The sequence below is a fragment of the Thermobia domestica genome, chromosome 2, assembly GCF_964235325.1.
Source record: "Thermobia domestica chromosome 2, izTheDome1.hap1.1, whole genome shotgun sequence".
NCBI lineage: Eukaryota > Metazoa > Arthropoda > Insecta > Zygentoma > Lepismatidae > Thermobia > Thermobia domestica.
In genome coordinates, this window is record NC_137455.1 from 302979892 (window position 1) to 302988235 (window position 8344).

Below are 8344 nucleotides of genomic sequence, written 5' to 3' on the forward strand. Positions count from 1 at the left end.
ACAGGGATTCCGTACATTTCAAACCATAGTTTTTTGGGGGATGTTTTATTGCTGGGACTTCACATCGAATTTTTTTTAATATGTAGTGGTACAATAAAACAAAGAGTGTTTTGTCCGTTTCTCTGTTTAAAATAAGTTCCGACAGCGGAATTTAATCTCTGTACTCTCCTGTAATACTGTTTTCGTTGATATGTGCCCGAAGTATGTCTTAACGTTTGATACTGAATGTTGTAATAAGATTCCAACAACAATATTATTTGATAGAACATGTTTTATCCTTGGATTTTTGGAGTCGTTGCCAACTAAAATTGCTGTTCTTCAGTTGCAATTCAACAACAAATAAGACAGATGACAGAAAGGTAAAATTCAACGAAATGTGTTTCGAGTTGAAAAGTGATTTCTTTTTCACTAGTACTTGCAAACAAATCTAAATTGACACAATTTTCCGTTGGAAATTTTATAGTTGTTCTCATAGAGGTATTCATATGGATACGGAAGCATCACCATTTGATTCATCACATATCATCTGGTTATTCAAACTTGTGTTTTAACTTCCTACGTGTCCTACGAGCAGGTAAAATGCCTGGAACAGTTGGTCTGATAATTCCTATTCAATAACAAATAATACACGTAGATGCCGAACAGTAGAATTTAACCAAACGTTTTTCTTTTAAAAGCTGTTTCTTTTTCAATAATATTTCCAAATATTCCAACCTGGTACAACTTTCAATTTAAAATGTAGTTGAAACTCGTGCTGGTATCCATTTAACGCCACTAAATCTAATGAAAAATATCCTAAAACATCTAATGAAAAATACACCAGTTTTGTTTTTTCTGGGGAAAGTTTTAAACTAATTTCTTTTATTCTTTGAAGCAACATAGAAGTTAATTGCACAATTTCATCAAAACTATCACAAGACCAAAAATAATCATCAACATCGGCAAGTATTTTATCTTGTGGAAGAACTTCTAAGATGATTAATCTATTCATACCGCTACTAGATGTCTTAACACACTGGGACAAAAAATTAAAATGGTATGATCCGACGCTAGGAATTAAAACGTTGTAAAAGGTTTTGATTCTTCAGTCAAGGGAATCTTAAAAATGCTACGAAAACATCGCTAGAACATAAATATTTGCGTCCTGCTAAATTAGTCAAAATATCCTGGATAGGAGGAATGGGAAAGGATTCAGGAACCGTTTTTATAGATGTATCTCGCATCTTCTATACATCCATATTACTATTCTCCTTTTTAACAAGCATTTTGTGACAATTTTAAAGACTAATAGTGGGTTCAATTATATTACTTTTAAATTATATACCTACTTGTGTTTTGATTTCCTCCCGTGAGTGATATGGAATGGCAACTTACGGGCGGTTGACTGGAATATTCTCGACTAATTCAATTTTAAGTCTATATCCTTTAGCACCATGATAATCAAATTCGTTCCAAGAAAAACTAGAATAAGATTCCTCTTCTAAGTTACATAATTGCTGTTGTTGATGTGGCAAGAATTCAGGGTTAACATTTTTACGGTATTTATCATAACCTTTAGGAAAAGATTTTGTATCTGCTGTATTCACTTGATTAATCTTAAGGTTAGTGCAATTTTACTTCTTGAAGTTGGTATCACTAATAACATATTCGACAGAACCCAAAACACAACATTTGTTTCAAATACAGTTTCCTTTTAGTAAGATGAATCACAGAAATTACTTAATGAATTTCGTCTACAACTAACTTTTGGGACAAAAATCTCTGCCTGCGTGTCTATTAATTCATTGGGAACAAGTAAATTGCGTGTATCTGCAAGATTATTTACTTTCTTCAACGTAACCTGAACACTTGAATTTGGAGGTGAAACAGCAGAGTGAGGCACTAAAAATTTTGCTTTATATAACTTCGGTTAGAACTTCGGCTATATGGTTAGAAATTTCGTCAAAAGATACGTATGGTGGTAATTCAACTCTTAGAGGAATATAAAATTTTCACAAAACTAAAATAATTCTTATTTTGTTCTACCGTTGCAAGATGATTTTTCAAGAAATCTTGTCCAATTATACTATTATATAGAAAATCTTTGTACACTCGAAAAGGATGCCTAAAAGTACTGACGTCCTGATTTAAATTTAACTAAAGCAATTTTTTGATTTGCTTGAGAAATTCCAGTAGCGCCACGAATAAAAGACGTTCCTTTGGTATTTTATGCTTATTACTTAAAATATTACCAGAAATTATACTGATAGTGCTGCCTTTTATTATCCATATATGTATTATGTATTATCCATATAATAAATCACATGTATTTCTATTGGATTCAGCCAGCACCATACGTATCTTTTGACGAAAATTCTAACCATATAGTCGAAGTTCTAACCGAAGTTATATAAACCTCAATTCTTAGTGCCTCGCTCTGTTGTTTCATCTCCAAATTCAAGTGTTCAGGTTACGTTGAAGAAAGTAAATTATCTTGCAGATACACGCAATTTACTTGTTCCCAATGAATTAATAGACATGCAGGCAGAGATTTTTGTCCCAAAAATTATTTGTAGCCGAAATTCATTAAGTAATTTCTGTCATTAATTTTACTAAAAGGAAACTGTATTTGAAACAATTTTTGTTTTGGGTTTTGCCGAATATGTTATTAGTGATACCAACTTCAAGAAGCAAAAATTGCGCTAACAATAAGATTAATCAAGTGAATACAGCAGATACAAAATCTTTTCCTGAAGGTTATGATAAATACCTTGTAAATATTAACCCTCAATTCTTGCCACATCAGCAACAGCAATTATGTGACTTAGAAAAGGAATCTTATTCTAGATTTTCTTGGAACGAATTTGATTATCATTATGCTAAAGGATATAGGCTTAAAATTGAATTAGTAGAGAATATTCCAGTCAATCGCCCGTAATTTGCCATTCCATATCACTCACGGGACGAGATCAAAACACAAGTAGATATATAATTTAAAAGTAATATAATTGAACCCACTATTAGTCTTTAAAATTATCACAAAATGCATGTTAAAAAGAAGAATAGTAATATGGATGTATAGAAGATGCGAGATACATCTATAAAAATGATTCCTGAATCCTTTCCGATTCCTCCTATCCAGGATATTTTGACTAATTTAGCAGGACGCAAATATTTATGTTCTAGCGATGTTTTCGTAGCATTTTTAAGATTCCCTTCACTGAAGAATCAAAACCTTTTACAACGTTTTAATTCCTAGCGTCGGATCATGCCATTTTAATTTTTTGTCCCAGTGTGTTAAGACATCTAGTAGCGGTATGAATAGATTAGTGAAACTCATCTTAGAAGTTCTTCCACAAGATAAAATACTTGCCGATGTTGATGATTATTTTTTGTCTTGTGATAGTTTTGATGAAATTGTGCAGTTAAGTCCTATGTTGCTTCAAATAATAAAAGAAATTAGTTTAAAACTTTCCCCAGAAAAAACAAAACTGGTGTATTTTTCATTAGATGTTTTAGGATATTTTTCATTAGATGTAGTGGCCTTAAAGGGATATCAGCACGAGTCTCAACTACATTTTAAATTGAAAGTTGTACCAGGTTGGAATGTTTGGAAATATTATTGAAAAAGAAACAGCTTTTAAAAGAAAAACGTTTGGTTAAATTCTACTGTTCTGCATCTACGTGTATTATTTGCTATTGAATTGGAATTATCAGACCAACTGTTCCAGGCATTTTACCTGCTCGTAGGACACGTAGGAAGTTAAAACACAAGTTTGAATAACCAGATGATATGTGATGAATCAAATGGTGATGCTTCCATATCCATATGAATACCTCTATGAGAACAACTATAAAATTTCCAACGGAAAATTGTGTCAATTTAGATTAGTTTGCAAGTACTAGTGAAAAAGAAATCACTTTTCAACTCGAAACACATTTCGTTAAATTTTACCTTTCTGTCATCTGTCTTATTTGTTGTTGAATTGCAACTGAAGAACAGCAATTTTAGTTGGCAACGACTCCAAAAATCCAAAGATAACACATGTTCTATCAAACAATACTGTTGTGGGAACCTCATTACAACATTCAGTATCAAACGTTAAGACATACCTCCTGCACATATTAACGAAAACAGTATTACAGGAGAGTACAGAGATTAAATTCCGCTGTCGGAACATGGGAAGAATTTAAAGCCTTATTGTGCAGAATCCTCTTGTGTCTCATAGAAGCATTCCCGGCTTATCGTCTTGTCGAAATTCGGGGATCCACATGGACTGCAGGAAGGATGTTAGGAGACTGTTTATCGTGAATCCGGGACCTGGTCTGGTAACCTTTGTTGCGTTGAGGATGGACTGCCTAGTCCTATGCATACGAATTGCCAAGCGACGAAATATTTTTATCGACTGCCGAGTACAATCGGTAAATCGTTAACCATATAGTTCGCTGCCTCGTATATTAATTCTCCTGACTTTCACGCAATACTATTCATATATCAAAAGTTCGATATGGAAAATATGTTATTGGTTCCTTCAAATGCACTCAGTAATGGCAATAGGAGCTGAAATCAGCATTCAACTCTTTCTTTTTTTAGTACAATCAACAATATTAAACTATTTAATGTTGGAACTTTTCCTTTCTCATTTTTCATTTTCCACTTCGTCATATGGCACCAGTTAATGAGTGTTTGAATTTTTGAGTTTTACAACCCACGATTATGCCGGCTAGGCTAAAGTAGGGCACCAGTTAATGTATTTTAAGGCCATCATATAAACGTTTCTCCTTTTCTCTCCTTTTATAGTTAATGTTTTTTGTTGACCCCCTCTACACCTGTATCTTGTTCTTTTGTTCAGATGTAGTTTTGACGCACCACATTCTGGAAGATTAATAGTTATAATTAAATACTTTGCATAAAAACATTTTATAAGGAACACATTTCTCCAGGTGATAGAATTAAATACAAAGTTACACAGTTGTATTTTAGGTTACAAGTGTATAATTATTAGTTCATAATTATTATGAGTATTTTACGATGGATACAATAAGTGGATGCATATAAAGAATGGCACTATTAGATGTTATTTTTTGCCGGCAGCATATTTCTGTATAGTATACAGAACCTGTACTTTATGTTTACAAGTGAAGCGTTAGTAATACGAAAGCATGAGAAGTGTTTTTGATACTAGCATAATTACTAAAACATATTTCTTTCCACTGCCCTCGCTTCCACACACACACTTTACATCGCTGACGCACTTGCTTTCCTCGGATGCACTCCCGCGATATTGCGCGGGCTCGCCAGATTGCCCTGCTCTGACTCAATTGGATAGCATTCGTGTATTCAGATGCCATCTAGCACAGGCTGGTTAGTGTTTTTGCTCTGCAAAATATATGTTAAACTTCCGAAAGCCATATTTATAAACAAATAGTGAATGAATTTTTATTTTTTCAATAATTACGTTATGTGGCTCTCTTGAATTTTATCTAAACCAAGTTAGAAATTTTCATGTCGCCCAGCGGAAGACTTTTAGAGGACAATAAGAAGGATATTAGGGAGAGAATTATAATTTTTCACAGTTGTTTCTAGTGGTGCGCCAAGGTAATCCTCTACACATTATTTTTCTTCCTGACTCCCTTCTTCACCTGTGTTTTAAAAATTTGTTTTAATTCTTACGACTTCCTTTCATCATTCCTTTCTTTTGTGCCTTTTCCTTTCAATTCAACATCTACCTTCTCTCTTCTTTTTTTCCTAATTCCTCTATCTCTCCACCTTCTCCTTTATCTTTACACGTCGTGATTATTCTACTGTCTATTATTCTGAATTGTTTTGTATGTTTCTTTCGTTACTTTATTTTCTACGATTATATGTTTACCTTATTATCTTTGAACTTCTTCTATTATTCCTATCCTGTACTTTTCTGTTATTGTACACTTCGTAGGTATTCCCTGACTTATATTAAGGATTTCCGTTTATTTACCGGGTGTGTATGTGGCGTCTACAAACCTGATTCATCTGGTATGGTTTTTCGTGCTATAGCTTCTAGTGTTTTACATCTGAATTTTGTTTTACTAACTGAATTTGATTAGTTACAATGGACGTATTTTCTTATTTGTATTGGGTACTTGATGCAGCTTAACACAAAATATCCATTGAATTAAAGTTGCGATGAATGCTGTGGTGAATGGATACAAAAGGTTTGAAAACGAGGTTATTCCTGCATCAGGAATCATAAAACTCGTAGTGCCCAAATATGACGGAAGGAGGATGCAAGAGGCATTGGCTCCCCTAATTTCAGGTGGGGAGTTTAATGGCGCACAACATTTTATTTTCCGAAATTTAGCATCTAATTGAAGAATACAAAGTATTTTCCGAAAGTAAATCTAGTATGTTAAACATGCGAATATTAGTTCACATTCTTACGGGGAAAGTTATAGGCCCGGACCTTTAACATACTGAGCTGCCTCTTGGTAATAAGATGTAAAGTTTTTCGAAAATAAGACTGAAATATGAACTTAAACTTTATTGAAAAACTGAAAATGTCAACATAAATGCAAAATTTATGAAAAAAAAACAAATGACAATACTTATCGCTACATTTCACATATTTGGAATATTGGAGGGGTAGCGCCCGACACATAAGACTTTCGAAAAACGTATTCTACACTTCGAAGGAACAACAAGAACACTTAAACATGAAGCAAACAGTGATAACACGTGTGATGGATATCTGTTGATTCAATAGCGTTACAGCTTCATGAGAACAGCCATCGCAGGATTCACAAAACACCCAGTCTTCCTTGAACGTTTAGCTACAAATTATGTATTCAGTGTTGCTTTCCAGTTCGTCTGGTCGTATTTGTCTTTGCCCATGATCTAGTTGATTAGCATCTTGTGACCTTCCTTTGTTAATTCGTGTACTGAAGTTACTTTCCTTTGAATTTGCGTCTTATATGGTGAAGGTATCTCACACTTTCCAGTTTTTCTGCTTTCTGACGCTAACCGTCTCTTGCGATTTTCGGGCAATGACGATAAGTGTTCACTAATGCAACTAGTTCATGGATTAGAAGATTATGTTTCCTCGGTCATATGTAGAAAACGTGGATCCTCTGCAGACGACGAACAACAAGTATTTCTCCTTTCCTTTAACCGCAACCGAAGTGGAAATTTCTGGTTAGTCTTCATAAAAAGGCTAAGTGTAACGTCTTGCAGCACGAGTCACTTTTATGGACAGATAATCGATATCTGTAAATATCTGAGGATTCAGTGAATATATTCCGGTGCACCCATATTCATTGAGTGCAATGTCCACGCGACACATCTTTCGGTATGCCTCTGAAACAAGCTTACAACCCAAAATTTGTTTGAGATAAAAAATTGTTCGCTTTCAGATCGGTATTATTGTTGCATCGGTAGTAAAAACATGCGGCTTCGCTGTAATTCTTTGCCTCCACCGAAATCGATGATGATATCGAACTGCTTAGCTGATTATCATCCTGCAATATTTTGCTTTATATTATCTAATAAAATTCTGAGAATTCCTTAACCATGTTAACAAAAAATATTATCTTAAAATTGTACGATTATTTTAAATATTATTAAGATATTTTCTGGTGTAAACTCAAAACTTCAGCTTACGAAAAGTGGTTTCAGATTAAAAGATAAAATTTTCCATTCCACAGCGACCTAGGATGGTAGTTTGAAATATATCTACCTTACATCGTAGTTTCAGGAGATAGTATAGTTATTGATTACTTCTTTGTTTATTGCAGCCTCCAGGTTAAGTAGTTATAGAAATAGTTGTTTCCTCATTTTTGCTGGAGGGGTTGTATTTAAGGAAATCTAAGTAACACAAGAAGGTCTCAGGATATAATTTATGAGAGTTAGCGGTCAGCAATGGAACTGATATTTGTGTCCACTTGAGGTATTGTTTTATGGATATCCTTTGAAGGGAAGCATCATGAGAACAGGCCCGGCCACATTCGATTTCCTTCGGAACCAACTTGTGTCTTCCTGTTATCCTCTTACCATCGTCTCCTGGTGATTATGTTTCGAACACAATAGCATGTGCTAGTGAATGAAGCATGTTTTACAGTAGTTACTTACACGTGGGGTTACAGAACTTACCATCCCGATCATCAAGAACAGAACAATGCACAAGATAGTTTTATAATAAGCAAAATAATTGCACTGAATCTTTTGTTGAAAATATTCTATTTTCATAGGAAAATCCTTGATATGTGCAAGTAAGTAAGAACATATGTTAATAAAATTTCAAAATTGTCTTTGTGACAGGATCTTGATTTCACTAACATTTTTGACATTGAAAGAGAGATTTTAATAGAATTCCCTAATACAAAGTATTCG